General features: G+C 34.9%; 1 pseudogene; it reads left to right on the top strand.

The window, feature by feature from the left end:
- Positions 1 to 10,626: 10,626 nt before the first annotated feature.
- LOC100964057 lies at positions 10,627 to 12,917 on the top strand (annotated as a pseudogene).
- The last annotated feature ends 10,563 nt before the right edge of the window (positions 12,918 to 23,480 follow it).

Genomic DNA, 23,480 nt, shown 5'->3' with positions numbered 1-23,480 from the left:
TTTTCATCAAATACTGTATAAGCTCTTTTAGCTATAATTCATAAAACAATGCATCAAAATTGGCATTATGCTACGTTAAATGCAGAATCAGCTTGGTAGTCCTCTTTTCATTGTCAAGTAAGAAATTGTGAAGATAAATGAACCCTGGGAATTTCAAGATCTGGAATGCAATGCCAGCTGGTGCATGGAAGAAGTGAATTCAATCAGGCTACCTGATGTTTCCCGCAGCTGCCTGGAGCAGGGCAGTCTGCAAGCTTGTGAGAGGACCCAATTTGTCCTTGTCTCTCTCATGCTTTATGTGCCAGGGGAACAAAAAGGTCTTTAACTTAGTTGAAAAAAAAAAAAAAAGATACAGGCGGAAGAAAACTTTATAGCAGGCTTAACCTACTAAATTGTGGAGACTGAGGAGACATTTGACAATTGATTTTAACAATTACGGGTTAATAGATAGGAAGGCTAATATTGTACAATGGTTAGTTTCTAAAAATAGAGATGCATTTTTACATCTGCCTTATACTTTTAACCCTCTGTTTTTCATTTACTAAAAGCCATGGTTCAACAAAATGAAAAATCAGAATTTCAGATGTGTGAAGGAACACACTTTGTGTTGTTTTATTAAGCATTTTAATTCATTTTACATCTGTTCTTCACAGTGTCTCCTAAATTCACTCCTGTGAGAAACATGTATTAACCACTCACTCTGCAGTGAGTGCTATGTTGAATGCTCAAGTTACAAAGTTACATCGAACATAGTCCTTCCTTCAGAGGCTTTAAGTTTCTAGAACATAAAGGTGATGAAAACCAAACCACAAATATCAGGCTGCCCTTTTATAAAATCATATGATAATAATAGAAAAATATGTAATGTGACTTCAAGAATAGTATGAAGTAAAGACACTGCTTGATCTAAAATAGAAACTCATATGATCTTTCAGCCTGAAGAGACAATATCAGAGAGGGCTTATGATTTAAAGCTGTAAAATAGGGAACAGTATGCATAGATTAAATGTATTCATGTTTATCCTGCAAGATGTAACCTTCTACTTTGCTCTGATATGATTTCTTCCTTGCAGATCTGGTCCACTTTCATGATTTCACCCATCTCAGTGATACCACCACCATCTCAGAGACTCTTCAGTTAACCTTCTTCTTTGGGCAGTTCTACTATGATGTCCTATCATCACTTCAAACTTAGCACAATAAAAAAATTATCACCTCAGTCCCTGAACCAGCTTTTTCTCTTGCCTTCTCCATTTCTGTTATTAATGCTATTCTTAAATTCACATAAACACAAAATTTTGGAGTCATCTTGACTTCACCACCTTCCTGCGCAATTAATCATATCACAAAGCTCTCTGAGGTCTTTACCAAATCACCTTCATTTTCCACTCATATCATTCCAATTCAAACACACAAAACATCAGCAATCACCTCTCCATTGGTTTCCAGGCCATCAGTTCTATAGCTTTCTAATCTGACACACAATATTGGCCTCAGTAAATATGTGCTAAATAAATACCTGCCAAATTAATATTCTTAAACCATCACTTTCAACACTTAAATTCTTCTAGTCTAGACAAGCTTTATCAACTCACCCTCCAATTTCACAGGAATAAACTGAATCTCCTCAATCAAGCTTTGAAGATTTTCCATAATATAGCCCCAGGATACTTTTCTAGAATTTTCCCTGCTGAAGTTTCCTACAGGTGGATTTACAGTCCCAGTGAAATTTTTCCTTTCCTTGTCCTCCTCCCCAATACACATCACTTTCCAGTGTCTTCCTGAATCTTTCCCATCCTTTAAGATAGAATAATTCTCATTTTAAGCTTATTATATGCTCTCTTACTGTTAGAACTCTTTGCAATATCACCTTCTAAATTCCACTGGAATATATTAGATTGAATCATGTGAAATTGCCAAAATGTAAGCAAACTTCTACCCCAAATATGGCAAAATAGCTATTTCATATGGTTTGATATATAATTAGTACTATATCTTTATGCCCCGGGGTTCCTAGAATGTGCTATACATAATGGGTATTCAATTCTATTTGATCAAACTTTCCTTGCTATCCTTATTCGTAAGGTGGGTAAGGAACTGGGCAGATAATAACTTACCAATGCACAGGCAGCAGGTTTTCTCCAGCTTGATAGCCCTTCAATTTTGACTTAGTAGTCACATTAGCACTTCCACACTTTATTTCCTGCTTTTCTCCAGATGAACTTGTCTGTTGGGCTATGATGCTTCAATCATAGTTCTCTGGTAAAAGGAATAGGTTCTATATTAGTTTCCTAGGGCTCCTATAACAACGTACCACAAACTGAGTAGCTTAAAACAACAGAAATTTATTATTTTACAGTTCTGGAGCTATAAATTCAAAATTAGGGTGTCCTCAGGGCCATGCTCCCTCTGAGACTCTGAATAGAACCCTGTCCGCGGTGCCTGACAATCCCTGGTGATCCTTGACTTTCAGCTGCATCACTTCAATCTCCGCCTCCACTATCACGTAGCATTCTCTACTCTCATATCCAGGCCTCTGTCTCTTCTCATCTCCTTATAAGGATACCAGTCATATTGGATGAAGAGCCCACCCTATTCTAGTTTGACTTCGTGTTGACTTTGGGGGGGGACACAATTCAACTCATAAGAGATTCATTCTTGAAAGTTGTAGTTTATCTAAAATGAATAAAATTATATATGTATATATATTTCAATACTTGAACTTTAAAAAAATTATATGTTTGAAGTAATGGTTATATAGTAAGCATTTAAAGTAAGCAAGCATGCAGGCACTATTCAGTAGCGTTTTGAATCATTATTAACTTATTTCATCCCATAACTTTATGCATATTGTCAGTTAAAATGTCCTCTTGTAACTTACACAGCGAGGAATTCAACCTCTATTTGAGTTTATATGGGCTCCAGATATTCTGTTCCTACCTGAGATGATAGTCACTGTAATCGTTTTCTGAATTCAGCAGTTTTTACTCCCTGGGAGTGTTACTATCTACTCTCCACAAATAAATGGAGAAAAGACACCACTTACCTTTTAAACCTTTTCCATTCGCTTCTGTTTCTACTTAATTCCTCTGATGTTTCTGAACACATTCTAACTGAATGTTCCTGTGTTTATCTCCCCAGATCTTCCTCCAAGGCTTTCTCTACTTTATACCTGTCATTCGCCTATCCTACTCTCCTTTATCACTTTCCCAATTCGGAACATTGGCTCTATAATCCTTTATGCACTGCAAAGAAAGCTATCTGATGTAGATAAAACTTTTGAGATTCATAAAGAAGGTTTTACTGTCCCATTAAGTGAATCTAAAGAATTACTCCCAAAATTATGTAGAATAGAAAATCTATAGGCTCAAAAATGTAAATTATAGCATTGGATATCATAATCATTTAAATAATCAAAAAATCCACAATAGGAGAATAGAAATCAATAGATGTAGATATAACAATTCAAAAGATTAAACACCTATTTAAATAATTATGAAAGTGACTTAACAATATGTATCCATATACAATATTATTAAATATTCTATCATGAAAATATTCCTCTGACTTTATTACAGCTATACAATCATTTTAATAACAGAATAGTGATGTTAATTGACTCCAGAAGTGATAGAAAAAAAAAAAAAGGTGATAGAAAAATATGTTCAAATGTGTGGTAAATTTTAAAGGTAGCTAATAAAAGAGTACAAATACCACATGCAATTATAAATCTACTAGAGATAAAAATTGAAATAAAGAAAAATCAGTAATTACAATAAAAGTGTGGAAAAGAAAAAGAAAAGAAATAATGGTTGAGTGAAAACATAAGCTCAGATGGCAAGAATGTATCTAAGATGTCAGTAATAGCAGTAAATGTAAAAGTGATTCCATGACCATGTTGGAAGACAAAGACTCTCAGGTATGGCCAAACAAAATAAAACAAATTCCAGCTATGTACTGTTGACAAGAGAAAGTCTTAAAATGAAAAATAACCCTGCAAAATAAAAGGATGGAAAACAGTACCTCATCTGATATTTGTTAAATAAAAAGTAAAATAGTAGCCAGGTGTTATGGCCCCAGCTACTCGGGAGGCTGAGGGAAGAGAATCGCCTAAGCCCAGGAGTTGAAGGTTGCTGTGAGCTGGGAGGCCACGGCATTTTACCGAGGACAACAAAGTGAGACTCTGTCTCTAAAAAAAAAAAAAAAAAAAAAGTAAAATAGAATTCAAGGTGAAACACAGAAATATACAAAAAAATAAATAAAGTCAAAGTATCAACAGAAAAAATATATATTTCATCTGAATTCTTCCATTGGTGAACAATACATTCTGACAAGAGAGACTTATCACAAACTTTTATGTATCTAACAACATAGCTTCACAATATTTAAGTAAGAACCTCTGTGACACAAACAAATACAAAAAGGGCAAATTATGGGGCGGTGCCTGTGGCTCAAAGGAGTAGGGTGCCAGCCCCATATGCCAGAGGTGGCAGGTTCAAATCCAGCCCCAGCCAAAAACTGCAAAAAAAAAAAAAAAAAGGGCAAATTATGGGTCATGAATCTCAGTGGAATACTCTAACCACTTTTCTTGGAAGTTCAGCAGACAAGTCATAACACTAAGGAGTTGCCTAACACTGGAAGCCACGTATACTAAATCTATTAGAATATTATTCATACCCCCAAAGCAGAAAATAAGCCATCTATTTAAATATCCATAAAAGTATTTACAAATGACTGTGTGTTCAGCCATATGGGAATTTTCAATTTTTTTTTAAACTGAGGACTAAATTCTCTGACAATGGTAAAAAGAAAATACAAATTTAAGATGCCTAAATGTTTAAACATATCTTCCTATAAATTTTAGCACATATATAGACTCTTTACAGCACAAATGTCAATTTTAGTATATGAGAAAAGTTAAATTTTTAAATACCATTCTAGTGCTAAGGAGCATTTGTAACCTACAATAGTTCTCTAGAAATGACTAAGAATCACAGTACTAGATGGCAAACATTGCATTGCAGACCAAGAGTTGCCTAGAAGAAAAATCATTGCCTTAAATGTGTTTTTTTTTTAAAAAAAAAAAACCCAAAAACATTGAAAATAACACCACCCCAAGATGCTAAAAAATTATAAAAAATAGATGAAATTGTTAATAACAATAAAAGTTAAACTTCCATTTGTAGAAAATCAAACGAAAAACCGTAAGGATATAGATGATCTGAGCGACACTGTCAATCTACTTGATCTGATTGGCATTTATAGAACACTCCGCCCAACAAGAACATAATACACATTCTTGTCAAAAACATATGTAACTTTCACCAAGATAGATTAGCTTCTGGACCACAAAGCACAACTTAACAAATTCAAAAGGAATAAAAATCATACAAAGAGAGTTCTCTGAGAATAAAGGGGTTAAATCATTTATAGAAGACATAACTTATTTCTTCCAAAAAACATTAAAATGATGGTAAAAAAGTACTTTTTAAAAAATAGCCATAGATTTCCAAGGATGCAGAGAACAGGAGATGAGCAAACAGAAACATAATTTTGGGAGTTAAAAAGCAAATGAACAAATGGTTCTATGTATCAGAAGTGAGAAAGCTGAATCCTATGCCAGCAGAGAGAGAAGCATGGGAGGAATTTGATTTACACCATGTATTTCCCAAAATGCTTAAGAATTTGTTTTTCCACCTACTTTTGAAGTGAAGCGATAACATCACTAAATCAAGAAGATACAGTCAGATCTGGTGAGCAAAAAAAGATCTTCCCTCTCACTCCGTGAAACCTAATAAACTCTCTTTCTCTCCTACCCTGGAAGAAGACTAGAGTGTATTCTCTGGAGAGGAGAATGGTGAGACTTCAGGCACAGCTGAAAGCAGGGTACTATTCTAAAAGGGTGGCATTAGCAAAAATTTACATGCTAAATATTAAGGCTTCTAACTTTCTTCCTCCATTTGGCTCTCAAAATATGGCAGTCAGGCTTATACCCTCTGGGCAGGAAACCGAAAGAGTATTTTTCTAGGCCATCCATTAACCAGCCTTTAAAAAAAAGTGTTAAAAGGACAAACATTGTAGAATTTCTTTCAAAAGGTTCTGGCCAGAAGCTACAATCAAGAAGTCTCAGCAAGTAAATCCCCAATGAGCGTTTTAGTACTGAACCTGAATGGTTAAGCCCAAGTAAAAAGTCAAAAATCTACCCTCACCTCCCCCACGGATGTTTTGAAAGCTAAATTAAAAGAAGTAGATTATATAAGGGGAAGAAAATTTCAAGAAAAACTATTATTATTGTCCTCATAAGAAAATGAGAGGCTACTTCCATGAAAGAAAAGTGCTATGAAACAAAGGAATATTCAGAGAAGTAAAGGGGCTCTTTTAAAGAAAAAATAGTATATATTTTTAAAAATATATTTTATTTTTAAAATATTGTCAATTAAATCTCCCTGGAAACACAACAAAGAGATAGAAAAGAGAAGATATATATATATATATATATATATATATCACATTTTCAAGAGGTCTAACATCCTAATAAAGGGAGTTTCAGAAAGGGAAGAGAAAATGGAGGGGAAGAAATCATCATTATTGAAAAATATTACCCACAACTGAAAGAAATGAGTTCCACATAGAAAGGGCCCACTTCTGAAGGCTATGTTAACCAGTTTGATGAAAATATCTCAAATTGTATATCAAAACACCACACTGTGTCCCATGATTGCGTTGTTGGACACAGCTATGATTTAATAAAGAAAAAAAAAAAGAAGCTGAAACAAAAAAAAAAGGACCCACCAACAGGTAAAAATATACTCTCCCCAAGTCACATCCTCCTCAAATCTCAGAATACTTGAAACAGATAAGATCCTCAAAACTCTCAGAGAGAAAAAAAACAGGTCTCATAAAATATCAAAATGACATCAGTAGCATCATTGAAAAAGAGAAGACAAAGTGGTGAGGCACTGTCTTTAAAATTCTGAAGAAAAATTATCTCTAACAAATATTTCCATAGCCAGCTAAGCTATAAGTATAATTTCTAAAAATTCACCTTGTATAAACCCTTGTCTCCATAAAAGCTGTTGACAGGTGCTGGAACGTAATGAGGTAGTAAACCAAGAGAAAGGAAGACATAGGATCCAGGAAACCAGGCTCCAGAAGAAAAGAAGAGAAAGTAACTTCCAGGAGATGACTACTTGGGGCAGCCTACACAGCAACTAAGCAAGGCAAAAACTGGTTGGAAGGCTACGTAAGTGATTTCTTCAAAAAGATGAACCTGATTGAGTACTTCATGTGCACACATATCGAGAAGAGTTTGAGGTTCAATTAGGGTTAAGAACATAGAATATTAAGAAAATGTAGCACCAAAGAAAATGCAAAAAGTTATTCAGAAAGGAGAGCAAACAGAGTAATCAGCTACGAATAACATTTTCTTGGTTTGTGACCTTGACCAAACATTAGAATCACCTGAAAAGGTTTTAAAATTCCAGACACCTGAGCTGCATCTGGATTTCATGCAATCTGAACTAGGCATTAGTATTGTTTAAGCTCTCCAGGTGATTTAAATGGGCAGCCAAAATGAAAATCACTGACTTGTTCATAAGAACGTGAATACTGAATATTGGTATCAGTAAAACTGCAATAAATAGGAAGCCTAGAGTACCTGAGCAGACAGTGGGGGGATGGTAAAGAGGGACAGATAGGAAGTAGTTGGACACAAAGCTAATTGGCGTCTTATGTGATGAGAAGTCCATTCATAATGCGAAACTGAGCCATTAAGAAGTAGCTATATCAGCATGTCCTATGGAGAGCTGGAGGTAAATACCAAATGAATCATGTAAAACACTTGAGAGTCATTGGCCACGGTGCATGGAAAATAGGAGATGGGAGCTTAATGTTCCTTACAACATGTCTTGTGCAGCTGCCTCAGTCTTTAAACTATGTGAATGTCTGCCTTCGATAAAAATGAAAAATAAATTTTAAAATAGAAATAAAATAATGCCAAAAATAACCACACAAATGCAAATCTAGATGTTTAAAAAGGCAAATTAATTACCTACCAAAATTTTAGCTACACACACATACAGAGACACACAGTCTGAAATGACACATAACATGATAAAGATAGTAAATCAAAATTGTAGAAGACATATCGCTTTCTACTTAGACATTTGAAATCCAGACGATCTCAATAATTTTCTAAGCTTAGTTACCAAAATTAAGAAGAGACCCAAAAAACTGAATAGACTGATAACAGTGAAAGAAATTACAAAGATTCCCCAAGATAAAAGTCCTAAGGCAGAAGCAGTTTTACAGAGGAAATATTTCCGTGTTGTATAAAAATGTCTCCAGATCATAGGAAAGTAACAAATCTTCTCAAATTATGCTATGAGCTTGGTTTAATTCTACAGCCAAAACAGACTTCCTAAAATAAAACCATATGGCATTATGTTATAAATGCAGATGGAAAACACCAAGTAAATATTAGCAAAATTATTCTAGCTGTGACTAATTTAATATTATATTATGATCTGGTAATTAAAATGGAAATAATTTTTACCCTTTTTACTCATCAAATTAGCAGAATAGTAATAGGATTTGTGATATTCTGTGTTGACGGTGGTACGAGGAAATGATACTCCCTTACACTGTTGCTGGGAACGTAAACTCCAAAGTTTTTAAAGACAGATTGACAATTTCTGTCTAAACTCCACTAACCTGAAGATGTCCTTCATCCCAGAAACTTCACCTCTATTTGTCTAGTCTAGGAAAGTATGTGTATAATTAGACATACATATGTTCAAGGATGTTCATTTGGACGTTAATCATAAGAGTAGAAAATGAGAAACAATATAAATGTCTATCGATAAAGGAATGGCTAACTTTATTATGCTCCATCTGTATGTTGAAATACTATGCAGCAGTTTTTAAAATGAGGTGAATTTCAGTGGCAATATAAGCCAAAGTCATATTGTTAAGTGAAAAAATATATTGCTCAAGTGGTATAGTTTAAAAACATATTTGTATTTTTGTGTATATGTGTATATAAAAGTACATTGAAAAATTAAATCGATGACTTGGCACTTGTAGCTCAGTGGTTAAAGTGCTGGCCACATACACCAAGGCTGGCAGGTTAGAACCCAGCCTGGGCCTGCTAAACAACAATGATAACTGCAACAGAAAAATAACTGGGTGTTGTGGTGGATGCCTATAGTCCCAGCTACTTGGGAGGCTGAGACAAGAGAATCACTTAAGCCCAAGAATTTGAGGTTGCTGTGAGCTGTGATGCCAAAGCACTCTATTGAGGGTGACATAGTAAGACTGTCTCTTAAAAACAAAAAGAAAAAGAAAAAAAATTAAATTGATGCATACTAAGATTCAAATAATGGTTAAAGACAACCTCATAAGGATCCTGAGATTTCAAGAGAGAGGGGTAAGTGAAAGGCAACATATTTTTTACACTTCTGTGTTGAAATTTTTATAAGGTGAATGTTTTTGTATAATGATGCAGTTAAAATTAACCCATTAAAAAAGTAAAGATCATTTATACATATGGACATAGCCTGAAAAAAAGAAGAAAACTTTAAAAATAAAAAATTTTATATTTGTTTTTGTTTTAAAGTGGTATGATCTTAAGCATTTAATAATATATTCTAAAGTTGTATATGGCATCATATTTGTACTGCTGATCCAATCCAATGAGACACATACCAAACACTACGAGAATATTTCAGAACTAAATGTTTTAAGGGGGTGACGAATGAGAAAATCGTCTTCCATTCCAAAAAGTGTCAGTTTCACAATCTGGAAAAAGAATAAATATGTCCTTGGAATATTTAAATTTTTAATTTAACTATATCCCTCATCCACAAAATTTAACAAACCAGTGAGACACTAGCCTGATCTAAGAATATTTCTGTGTCTAAGCAAGCCTTCCCAGAGTGGGTAAGAGGACTTGTTTTAAACTAAACAGGTAGCTTACTGCATGATGAAAGAATACACAATTGTTTCCAAACAGTTTCCCGTTTTCCTTGATAGCAAACAAATCCTCTGATGTACATATTAAAAATGTTAGAAATCAAATAATTGACTGTGGTGTAAAACACTTTGCCTTGAAAGCAGGCTGAAAGAGTTAATCAGTTGATGAAATCAAATCCTGACTTTACCATCCTCAAAAATCCAACCTTTTGTATAGTAACTTAAGTATCTACTGTAAGACATAATAGTTTCTGTTTGGGAGTCCTAAAAAGGAAGCAGTTATATATGAATCTTTGGGGCACAACTTAGTGATAGAGACGTCTCTTTTTTCACCTCGTTTCCAACTTGGTGATAACATTTGCCTTTGTTTTCTTACTCCCATTAAAAATCAGAGTTTCTGGCTATGATTTATTCTAGTGAAATTCAGAGACCAGAAGGAGTTTTCCACATAAAACCCTGCCAATATGCCTCCTATACCCCTAACTTAAGAATCCCTGTTGCTCACCATAAATATCCATAAACACGCATACTGCTTGGTCACTCCCTGATAACAAATTAGACAGCAAAAGCACTTAGAGCTGTACACTAATGCTTTGCACTTTGCAGACTCCAGGGGACCATTTAAAGTACTGCATGGGGGGGAGGACTGTGGTAATGAATTGCGAGGCTGCTTCCCTGCAGCCTTCCTCCTCTGTCGCTGAGATCAACTTAACCTCTCCTCAAGTTCATCCAGCCCCAGGCTTTGAGATTAATCCTGACCTTAGTCTTCAGAAGTTTAAGGTGCTCTATAATGCATTGCCATGATTCTGGATCAAGTCCCCCTACACCTCTGGCTTGGTCTGACATTGTGCCTAGGTACAGGATATGAACTTCAATTTTCCTGAGATCAAGTTTCTACCAATGTCCTTAATCTAGAAACTAGATTCCTAAACAGCAAAACGGACTAGTTTTGATCTCAACTCTATTACTTGATAGCTCTATTACTTTGGAAATGTTTTTTCGTTTCTCCAAATTTCAATTTTATTATCTCTAAAATGCAAAATAATAATACCTACCATAGAAAAAACATAACACAGTATATTGCACACAGTAGATGCTAAATAACTCAGGAGGTAGGAGGGTGAGAGGGGGTGAGGGATGAGAAATTGCCTACTAGGTACAATGTCAGTGACGGTTACACAAGCAACCCAGACTTCACCACTACACAACACATCCATGTAATAAAACTACATTTGTATCCCTAAATCTATAAAATAGTTTAAAAATTTTAAACGTTAATTGCCACCACTCATATCTTCTTACTGAGTTTTATTTCATAATCTCATCAGTGTACTGAAATCTCTGAATCTTCCATTCAACTTTGTGTGAACCTAAAACTGCTCCCAAAATATAGTCCATTAAAAAAGAAGTGGATTAACTTCCCCCAGGCCTCTTCTTTCACCTTGACCCAGAGAGAGAGAGAGATTTGGAAGAGAAGGGATTCTAGCTATCAGGATAGTAGAAGAGAACTGCTCAATTACTGTTTGGTTCCTATTATGTACCAGCAAGGTGCTAAGAACTCTTTATTTATTACTACAAATCCTCACAACACTGTAAGGTAGGATTGCCCCCATTTAATAGAGGTGAAAACTGAGAATCTATAAGGGTAAGCAATGTTCCCAAGTTCACACACCAGCAAGAAACAGAGCCAAAATGTGAATTCATTTGTCTGACTTCCAAGTCTGTAATGTGGCTTCCCTTCTCACTGTGCCACATTTCCCCTACCCACGTCATCACATATAAATTAATGGACTGCTTCAAAATGTTTGTTAAATCCTGAAATTATAAGAGTCATTTATTTCAACCCCTAAATCTGTACCTACATTTATTTTGTCTGAGAGACAGTAATAGCTGGAATTTATTAAGTACTTACTGTATGTCTGTCACTATTCCGTTTATGTGTATAAACTCATTTAATCCTGTAAGCCCAGGAACATCAACATCCTTCTTTCATAGTTGAAGAAATCAAGCACAGAGAGGTTAAGTAAATTGCCCAAGATCACACTGGCAGGGCTAGGATCAAAATCCAGGCAGTCCAGCTCTACAGCCAAGCTCTTATCATGTTTTACTGCCTCTCAGCAATCAGAAAATTGTGTCAAATTCTCCACTTAACTTTGCATGTATAAATAACTTAAGAATCTAATCAATTCCTTTGATATCTGAAGATATCAAAACCCATTTATTGAAAAATAAGGAGTAGGAAGACCTTTGCCCCTTAAATCTGCCTTCCCGCCCCCATGGGGCCATAGCTTCGGGCACCTCCAAGGCAGAGCATCCATTCTGTCCCTTTCTCCAGGAAAACAGCCTTCTACCTACCTAACAGCACCACTAGCTTAGGAATTTGAGGGGTATTCTAGTGCAGTCCTATTACAGAGTAATCAAGTTAGTGACTTTTATCTGTCTAGAAAAGGACTATGTATCTACAAAATGGAGACTGGAAGATGGAAAAAATTAACACTGAAGGTTATGTTCCTCCTATGTCAGGAAGCTGTGCAGTGTGTGGAGACAGCATCCTATACTTGTCTGGAGGACATCACTCAAGAGGCAAGACAAATAAGTTCTACATGTTGGATTCAAGGTCTACAGACAGAGTGTCATAATGGGAAACAATTCATTGCCAAGGAATTCCTCCATCATCAAAGGACAAACTTGGCATCTGGGTATATAAAAACAAGTTAATATTTTTTAGAGGGTATGGATATTTACCTAAAAATAAGGTTTGGGGAACTTTTAAATTTGAGGAAATATCTTTTTGGAATTCAAGTCATCCAAGAGGATGGAATGATCATGTACATGTTGTAGACACTGAAACACTTAAGTAGAACTAGCCTATAACTACCAGTAAAGCACCTTCACCTCACACTGCCCAGTTGGCCAGTCTTGGCACTCACTACTGCACATGGTAATAAAATACTTATATTTTCAATTCAACCAAAATCTCTTGTATGGCTCAGCTTAACAGCAGTCATTGTCTTTAAAGAAATGTTAGCCAGCTCATGAAACTGTCTTCCAAAATACTTCACAGTATTAATCAGAGATTTGGTAGTAATAGCACTTCAGAATCTTAGGGCTTCATAGATAATGCCTCTGATGACCTTGTATGGACAGAAGACCCATAAAGGTCAGAGTGGCGTCATTTGTATAATTGCATGCATTATTGTAATTTCCAGCTTTTTGGTTTTAATGTGCACGTGAATGGCATAGAGAGCCTATTTTTTGTGTCTAAAGTTTACAATAAATGTATTTAACATCAGTAACTGTCTTCTATTAAAAGTAAAAGTAAAAAGAAAAAGGAGTAGCATATTGCTTCCAGAACAGACTCTCTGGTTACTCATCACACTGGCTTTTTTTTCTCCATAAAGAGAGAAGAGACCTGTATGTTACTACAAAAGTCACACTTATCTGAAAAAGGCACACTTAAGGATAATGTGGGCTCTTTTCTCAAGAAAATAATCTTTGCTTCACAACAACAATTAGTATTATTTTTCTTCCATTTGGATGGAACTCTTTAGATTTCGGCAAAATTGTAATACACCAAAATCCATTTATCATCTAAAGTTTGCAACGAAGTTGTTTCCTCCTGCCATGCATTTTTTTTTAAAAATTATATACCATATACTCAAAAATCTCAGACATAATAACCTTCTGTTGTGAACAACAATAATAAATAAAGCGTTTAATTTTGAAAAATCAAGCTTGTTTTGTTGTTTTATTGTATGAGTCAGTGTCTGGCACATGTAAAGTAAAATGAAGAAAATGAGCTTATAAATCACAGTAATCTCCTTGATAATCACTACTCATTTAGTGAAGGGACAATGTGCTCACTACATGAGGCATTCTTATAAAAGACACCAAGCTGCAATTAACGATCTATAGATCTCATTTGCTCTGAATTAGTAAGTGCTCTGATTCTAATAAATTCTCAATACCTAAGGACCTTATTCTGATTATTTTTATCTCATGTTCCTTGCCCACAGAGAAAGGAAAAGGAAATGATTTCTTTCCCAAAATGCCAACTGGGTACATTCTTTTCTCCTTATTTCTCGCATATCAACCCAGAAAGATATTGCAACCAAATCAATGTCAACACATTTCATTGTTTTATACAGGTTGGAATATTCTTTCTTACAAATCTATTAATCAGAACATAAAACTATCACAATTATACCATGAGAAATGATGTTTAAAATGTCCTTGGTAATGAAAAAAAAATCTTAAAGTACCTTTTAAATTATAAGGGAACAATTTAATTGACTTGGCTTTATTTTGAAATATTTATAGGATGCTCTGAAATCTATATTCTGATTCTTCAAATAAAATGATTACCTGCATGCCACATAAACCAGAATGTGATTTCCCAAAAGATTCTATTGCATGGACAGAACAGATAATGCAATGTTTGTTGTTTTATCATTTCTTTTCCCACAACAAAAGAAATATCATTTCACTATCCCTGTCAGGTATTAGGATTAATAAATGCAAAGTGGTAAAATCAATGAAGGACTCAAGATTGAGACACAGAAAAATTAATCTAAAGCAGATCTCAGAATCCAAACATTCACAAAGTTGAATTCAAAACAACAACAAAAAATTTTAATTCACTGTTATTTGGTTTCATCTCAATCAAGGACCCTGAAATAAAGCACTCAGATTATAATAATGCAAGTATAGTTTAAGAGTTAAGGGTTTAATATTTATAAAGATTTGGACAGACTTACTTCCTTTAAGTAAGTCTCAGTGGACCTTATGGCTAGGATAAGATATAAGTCATTCTGATTGTGTAAATGGTTAGAATCAAGAATAGAAAAAGAACTTTGGATCAAGAATAGAAAAAGAACTTTGTCAGAACAAAAGGACTCTCTAATCTCAGGTAAGCCGTCAGTATAGAGATGTCATTTTGGGAAGTGACCCAAAGATCCAGCTCCTGAAGTAATCTGTAGGTATGTAGATAATAATATCCTGTCCCCAGTGATAAAGGTCTCTAATCAAGCACATGAAGGCACAGACATGTGGAATGTCTGGGGACAGCAGAAGATAACATATAGGAAGAAAATTTATTCTCAGCCTGATAAAAGTATGTCAAAGTCAAGAAGAGAGAAGATACTCAAGTGAGTACTTGAGTCACGTTGACAGGCAAGAAAACTCATGTAAACCAACATATATGTCACATCAGAGGAACTGATTAAAAGATCACACCTCAAACATCAGGTAGACTGCTATGAGAAATTCTTCCTCTAGGACCTATGACATCAGAACACATTTTTTTGTAGAACCCCAAAAGCCAATGAATCTTAAATGTATTTCTGTGATTATAACCTATCCGTTGCATTAGAAATGTATCTGCCAAGCAGATCAAGAGTATAGCTTTTTCTGTTTTTGATGAGAAGTGATCTCACACCACAGTAAAAGTAATTAAAATCTATAACTTTGACTTAAAATTACAGAAGCAAACTATGTAACCAAAACACATGTACCCTCATAATATACTGAGAAAAAATTGTAAAAAGCCTTTTTGGCCATTTCAATTTCAGAAAGCTACTTTTTGCTTCTGAAGTAAAACATTAGTGAAAATCATTTAACCTAGTCTTGATAATGAGGTGCCTTCATTCTGAGTATCAACATATGTGACGAGCTGCAAAACAAAAGGTAGTTTTCTTTCTCTTTTGAAATTTGTCTTCCTCCTCTAATATGGAAAACGAATGGTCACCTCTTGCTGATGCCACATTCTCCTGTCTATACTAGCCTTCCATTCATCTTCTAGTTTAAGCTTTTAACTCACTATCTTCAAGGAAAAACACATCAAAATGTTTATTAAAACCTGCATATTTAAATACATATTTGAATGCATATTGAATATTTGTTTTGATGCTATTTCATCTGTTTTCCTTACCTGTTTCTTCATTTAAGGATTTTTAAATTTCTCATCACTAGCACCATATTCTACAAAGACTTTAAAGTACATACAAGAATCCATATAGCAAAGTAAGACAATAGGAAGATCAAGAAAAAAAACATAGTAATGAGAACAGGCAAAACATAACTTAGATTTAATGGATAAACCCCAATAAGAAATACAAGATGCTGATATTCCACCCATAAGAGAATACAAGGCCAGACAATTAAGTTTGTGGACTCATCCTAGAAAAGTTGCTACATACCTCATTGCTGAATATCGCTACAGTCACCTTTGAAGTACTCCCCTTGGAAATCTGTGTACCAATGTCACTGCCTAGTCCACCCTTCAAGGTAATTTTGGAACTCTTTTTCTGGAATGACCATCAGAGCTCTTATTGTATGAGGTCTGATAATTAAATTCCTGAACTTGTCCTAGAAAAAAGTGCTACCTATCTTATTGCTGAATATCACTATGGTCACCAGATGGCCAGGGGAGTACTTCAAAGGTGACCATAGTGATATTTAGCAATGAGGTATGCCGCACTTTTTTCCTAGAATGAGTTTGCAAACTTATTGTCTACCCCATATGCTACAGTTAATAGCACAGAAAAGCCAGTTTTTATCTGAGCTCCCTGGTAGCTAAAGAAAATGGGGAATTATAGATTTCTATCTGATTTATACTTCTTAGAATATTTCCCTATTGTTTTCCAATTAGATGTCACCAAAGATATTAGACATATGACCTATTCCATATTAGAATCTGGAACAAAAGGGACTGAAGATATTATAACCCAATGAGAACTAGAGAGATCAAGTGGACTTCCAGTTCAACAAAAAATAGAAGAACCAGTTCTAGAATGCTGATACTTAAAGGTCTCTACCTAGTTGAATGCTTCTTCCAATCAACAATATCTCTACATCCCTCTACAGTAGAGGAAGAGATCGAGAATCTAAGAATTTTCTGCCCAGGATTCATTAAAATTAAACAACTATGCATTTAATATCCCAATTTACTGGCTATCTCAGGGTAATAAGCTTCACAGTACAAAAGGTGTTATAGATACAGATTCAGCTGTCATGCTCCAGAGTATACCCCAGATCCATGCACTCCCAATTAAGAAAAAGTATGAAGCGAGTAAGGATCATACGCATACTTATTGGAGCCCTCTTAGAGCCAAAAGTAGTACAAGTTCCCAAGTCGGGCAAACATAATTTATCCTCACATCCTAGTTCCTGCTCTGTTTATTACCCCCTTTCTATCTTTCTCTCTTTTGTGATCTCTCTCTTATTCTCTTCAACTCTCCTTCTTTGCCATTGAATTTATCCCTATTGGCTATAAGCAAATATCAGAGAGCTGTGAGACAAAAATTTCTAGTTAACTCACAGAGGGCTAGGAATCATTAGTGTCCTACCAGCCAAGTAAACAGACTTTAGAGAATATGAAGATCATTCAGTAGAGATAGCAGAAGGATCATTTCTTAGTAATGAAGCTAAACCTGCAACTACATCTGTCATTAAAAATCTTTAAAACAAGCTTTCAAAGGGTCAAACTGATCTATAAATAAATTAACTGCCTATGGAACAAAGCTCAATAATCTTTAAAGGAATACAACTAAATCCAACTATAATATAAATATTATAGTTGGATATAATATAAACATACTTTCAAGAATCCACTAAAAACAACTATCAGACATGTGAAGAAGCAGGACAGTTTGACAGATAACCAGGAAAAAATAATAATTTATTATAAAGAAACTGAGAAATGACAGATTATGAAAGACTAAAAAATATAAATAAAAGCCAAATGAAATTTATAGAAATGAAAAACAAAACATATGAAATAAAAAAACTCACTGAATTAGATTAACAGTAAATTAGATACTACAGAAGAGATTAGTAAACCTGAAGTCATAGCAATAAAAACTATCCAATCTGAAGCACAAGCAAAATGAAACCTGAAAAAAAATGAACAGAAACTCAGTGACCTGTCAGATAATATTAAGTGGCCTAACAGGATAACATCAATTGGATTTCCAGAAAGAAAGGGATTGGAGAGGAGGCAGAAAATTTTTCAAAGAAATAATAATTAAAAATTTCCAAAATTATGCAAACTATACACCCACAGAACCAAGAATATCAACAAATTTTAAGAAGGATAAGCAAAAAAAAAATCACACAGACATATCATAATCAAATTGTTGAAAAGAAACAATAAAGAGAAGTTATTAAATGCAGCCAGAGGATCATAGGGAAAAAGATTATTATAGACATAGGAACAAAGATAAGAATAGCACTGATTTCTTGTTAGAAACCATTCAAGCCTAAAGACAATAGAATTATATCTTCAAAACACTGGAAGAAAAAAAAAAGCTCCCAACCTCGAATTGTACATCCACTGAAAATATCTTTCTTTCAAAAATGAAGATAAGGGAGAGTTCTGATTTAAAGCACTTAGAGATTGTCACACCTGTCCTTACAATAAGAAAAATGTAGGCAAACTGAAAATCAAGACTGTTCTTGGACTTGTCAGAAAACTGAGGTCAAAAGAGTCAGGTCCATCCAGAGAGACACAGCCAAGATCTCCTGTGTGACAATGCTAGAGCCATAAATCTGCTATGTGAAGATGCTAGAGTCATAAATTAGTAGAATCATTAATAGTACTATTGACAAATTGATGGAGACTGAGCGGGGACTGGTATAAGGGAAAAATTTTTCTGGAGGCCAAGTCGTAGTGAGAACCCATACTCTCAAGGACTTGACCTCCACAATTCTACCAAGTTCTCAAAGTAGAGATCTAAGATAGATCCACTCATGGTTCTGGCATGGAAGAGGGAAGAATAATCACTGTGAAACATTTCCAGAGCCTTTTCAGTAATAAAAGGCTATTCTCAAGAGGAAAAGACCTTTTCAGAGCTTTACCACACCGGGGAAAAGGGCATGTCTCCTACTTCAGCCTCATGTATAGTATTACTGTCACACCAAGGGAAATATTTATAAAAGCTCTACCACAAGGGGAAGAAAAAAATTTTATGAAATTCACAGACAAGTGAAAAAGGCCTGTTAAATGACTTAGACTTAATCATACTATTATAGAACCCAAATGCTTGTCAACAGGTGAATGGATAAATAAACTGTAGTATGCCTATACAATGGAATACTACTCAGGAGTAAAGAGAATTAAACTACTGATACACGCAACGACATGAATAAATGTCAAAAACTTCACACTAAGCAAAAGAATCCAGACACAGGCTTGGCGCCTGTGGCTCAATCGGCTAAGGCGCCAGCCACATACACCTAAGATGGGGGGTTCGAATCCCCAGCCCGGGCTGCCAAACAACAATGATGGCTGCAACCAAAAAATGGCCGGCACTGTGGCGGGCGCCTGTAGTCCCAGCTACTTGAGAGGCTGAGGCAGGAGACTCGCTTGAGCCCAGGAGTTGGAGGTTGCTGTGAGCTGTGAGGCCATGGCACTCTACCCGGGGGGATAGCTTGAGGCTCCATCTCAAAAAAAAAAAGAAAAGAATCCAGACACAAAAGAGTATTATATGTTTGCATGTATGTGCAACTCTTTTAGAAAAGAAAATCTGACCTATAGTGACAAAAAGCAGATAAGTGGTCGCCTGGGAGTGGGATAGAGATATAATTTGAGTAGGAAAGAGCACAGGGAAATATCTTTGGATCACAGAAATGTTCTATAGCTCGTTAGTGGTGGTGGATATACGAGAATACACATTTGTCAAAGCTCATCAAAAATGAACACTTAAAATAAGTTCATTTGGGTGCCAAATCTTTTTTAAACTTTTAAAGTTGTTTGGCTTACAGAGTCAGAATTTTCATCTTGTTCTTTCTTTGGCAAAACTAAAAAAAAAAAAAAAAAAAAATGCCTTTCACTAGTGATCAGCTCTGTTTACTTGACCAATCTCTAGAACTTGAAGCCAGTAATCCTGTCGTCCCATATCCCTCTTTTCCTAAAGAAAAATAATAGGAATGGCATTAATCTTTCTCATTCCTTGCATCTGTTAATACTTAATTTATTTTGATTGTTTTCTTTCTATTACCATTATAAATTAGAATTTGTTGAACATCCATTGGGTGGTTTGCAAAGTCCTCTTTATTCTTTCTCATGTCATTTGAGTATATTTAGTGTTCTCTATATTATTGAAAATTATTTAATTATGTAAATGAATAATTACAATTTCTTTACGTTTTAAAACTGAATTACATGTAAAAAGCCCAAAGGTGGCTAATATATTGTTCTTTGTCATACCTAAAAAATGTATAATTTTATCTCCAAGTTAAACCTCACAGCTCTACTGAAATTACGTGGCCCACAGACAGAAACATGCTAAACAACCCCTTCTTTCCTATCTCTGATTTTTAAAAAAATCTTGCTTACAAAGCCTTGCTCTCCCCTTTTGAAACCTAAATCTTTTCCTAATCTACTCCCTGATTAATTAGAACAGTGATAGAAAATGTTCTTTAGCTAAAAAAAAAAAAAACACTATTTTCTGTACTTGTCACTACATCTATCACTGCTCCACAAAATATTTATCTTTTGCTCATAAATAATGGCAACAAGTTATTGGCTTTCTCACTGAATGGTCGTTTAGATGACTATATGCCCCTTATGTTGAGCCAAAAGCATTTGAAGAGTATCTACTACTAGATTTGCACATGATCCTTCTTAATGAAAATGATGATAAACAAAATCATACACACAGTCATCCAACATCCTAAAGATAACCACATGTTATGTGTTCTTGAAATGATTTCAGATAACTATTTGCTAAACAGCAACACTGTATAAATTATATTAATTTACACAATGCCTATAGCCAGGCTTACTACAGAACTGTGTACAGTATCTTTACAGAACACAATATACATCTAGAGCCTACGAAAAGAAATTAAAGTAACCCTTTATTCAATCTGCCAAGGGACTATAGAACCTTGTAATTATCTAGCTTTCGATAGAAGAGATACATTGCAATTGGGTACACATGAGGGCACAGGTTTATGCCTCAAATGACAGATGGCAGAGAAAAAGCTCCAAAGTGCAAGCTTTCTACAAGACCTTTTTAATTTATTTTCACCAAACACATCAAATTTTAATGTTCGCTCTCTGACCCAGTATGTTAGTTTTTTTATGAACTTATGATTAACTAGTACCATGGTAGCAGGCACTAACTTTTCTTCCACTTAAAACTAAATTTTACTCATAAAAGTTATAACCCCTAAACACTGGGTGAAAGAGACCAGATGAGGAATAAAAGTCTTTTAAAAGGACAAATGAGAACAGAAAATTTAGTCTTGCACTATAATTACCAGAGCATCTGGAATTTCATGAGCCAAATCTAGTCAATTCCAGCCCTGGGAAATTCAACCTGAAAAGCAAGGCTCAAAAATCAGCCATATCAACTAGTGCCAAGTAGCTTGGTTCCCCCCAATTAAGATGATGTTCCCACCTCTTTTCCAGACCATGTGGTAAATCACAGCCTTGGATGGAATAGTTACAGTGCTTACGAGTTACTTTTGCATCTCTTTTATCAAAGACCTTAAAGATATAAAACTATAATTCACATGCCTAAATTATGTGGATAGAATCAGGACTTAGGGATGTATGTCAAGGATGTGAGCTCAGCTTTTGACTTGTCCTGAGAAAAGGGTGGGTGGGAGATTAAGTTATCAAACACAGGGCGGAGTCCTCTAGCCATGTAGCTTTGAACATCCTCCCTATCCATAACGCATCTTCTAGTTACTGAAAGAAGAATTTGGTGATAAGATTTGTTAAACTTTAATATATGACGATTAAAAAGTTTTTCCTATGGATACTGGTTAAGTGGCAACTCAAAGGATGCAACTCAGCATTGTCAAAAGAGAACAAGAATTCCCAAATAAATTCATCTTCACCCCCGCTTTTGTTGTTATCTTTCCAGTAATTTTATAGTAACAATGTCATATTTGTTTCAGAACCAAACTCAGTTCCACTCATTAGCATCAATACCGCTACAACCCATTTCTCAACACATTATCTTTAAAAACTAAGCCCTTGCACATTAGCAAATGTTTTAAATTATTTATATTTCCTCTCAATAATAAAAAAACACCATAATGAATCTAAAGCAGGAGCTCAGTACCCTAGAATGCCTAAGAACATTTTACAAACTTAGATTTATGTTTTTTTAATTTAGCTAACACCTATGCTCTGTCAAGAAGATAGGAGTGTTGAATGTTCCATGTAAGTGGATTACCCCACTTTATGTTAAACTATCCTGTTTTCTATAATCTCTACCGTCTTCAAATTCAAGCATTTTTCCTCAGTAATGTTTAATCTAGAGTGTTATTATTTTGAGATGAATTTAAATGTATGTGTGTGTGTATGTGTATATGCTGTTGAGTTTCAGCAGCAATGTGGAGGGTAGTGAGACCTCAGCTATGTGTCTTTGTATCCTGAACTGAACCTACAGAGCTGAATCAGAAAGTGCTGATTAATTGATAACTATCTCCCACCTAAGCGTAGAATTTGGCACTATCATCAGTAGGCATATTTACATCCATATCCCAGGTAAGAAAGGTCAGCATCCAGAAAACACAGCAGACACTTGCTTAACAATTAAGTACTTGCCATTTGCCAGACAGAGGGATACAAAGATAAATAAAATATAGTTTTTATTCTCAAAGATCTCACCATATAAAATAAGTAGTAAGGATTAGCAATTATGGATTTATAAGTGTTACATAATGTTTTGGAGATGTCATCATCATCATCATTAACATTATCACTTATTGGTTCCTTACTGCATACCAGGTACTATTCTAAGGACTTTGAATGTGTAGCTTTAAATTACTTGCCCACAAAACCCTATAAGGTAGGTCAATATTTTACAGATGAGAAACTGGGGAACGAAAAGATCAAGTAATGCATTAAAAGTCACCAAGCTGTTAAGTGGTAGAGCCTGGCTTCAAGGCTGTTCAGTGGCAGAGCCCCAGAAGTCTGAAACCAAGATTCCGAACACATAACTAGGCAATAAATAATGCTTCTCATACTGCAAAGGAAAGTACCATTAATTCTTCTAGTGGCTTAGTATGTAAGATTATACTTAGGAAGGCTTTCCAGAAAAGGTGGCATTTGTTATGGTTAACAGGAACAAAATTTAAGTTGAGTCTTTGGTCATCTTTCTAGATTCAACTTATAAATTACCATTTGATTTTGGGAAGATTTGAGATCATGCAGATAATGAAGAGAGTGCTCTTCTATCCCTTCACCCTATTCACTCCTGTGCTAACATTATACATCTCCATGATGTATTTAGTCAAAACTAACAAAGCAACATTTGTATGTTGCAATTAACTAAACTCTAGACTTCATTTATATTTCGCTAGTCTTTCCATTAATGTCCTCTTTCTGTTCCAGAATGCAATCCAGGATATCACAGTGAATTTAATTGTCACATCTCCCAGTCTTCTCTGGTTTGTGATAGTCCATCAATTATCTTTCACCACTTGACACTCTTAAGGAATACTGGCTTAGTAGTATTCCATAGAAATTCCCCAATCTAAGTCTCTCA

The sequence above is a fragment of the Otolemur garnettii genome, unplaced genomic scaffold, assembly GCF_000181295.1.
Source record: "Otolemur garnettii isolate 467f Iridium unplaced genomic scaffold, OtoGar3 scaffold00051, whole genome shotgun sequence".
Classification (NCBI taxonomy): Eukaryota; Metazoa; Chordata; class Mammalia; order Primates; family Galagidae; genus Otolemur; species Otolemur garnettii.
Note: the sequence above shows the minus strand (reverse complement) of the source record. Positions and strands in the feature narration are given on the sequence as shown.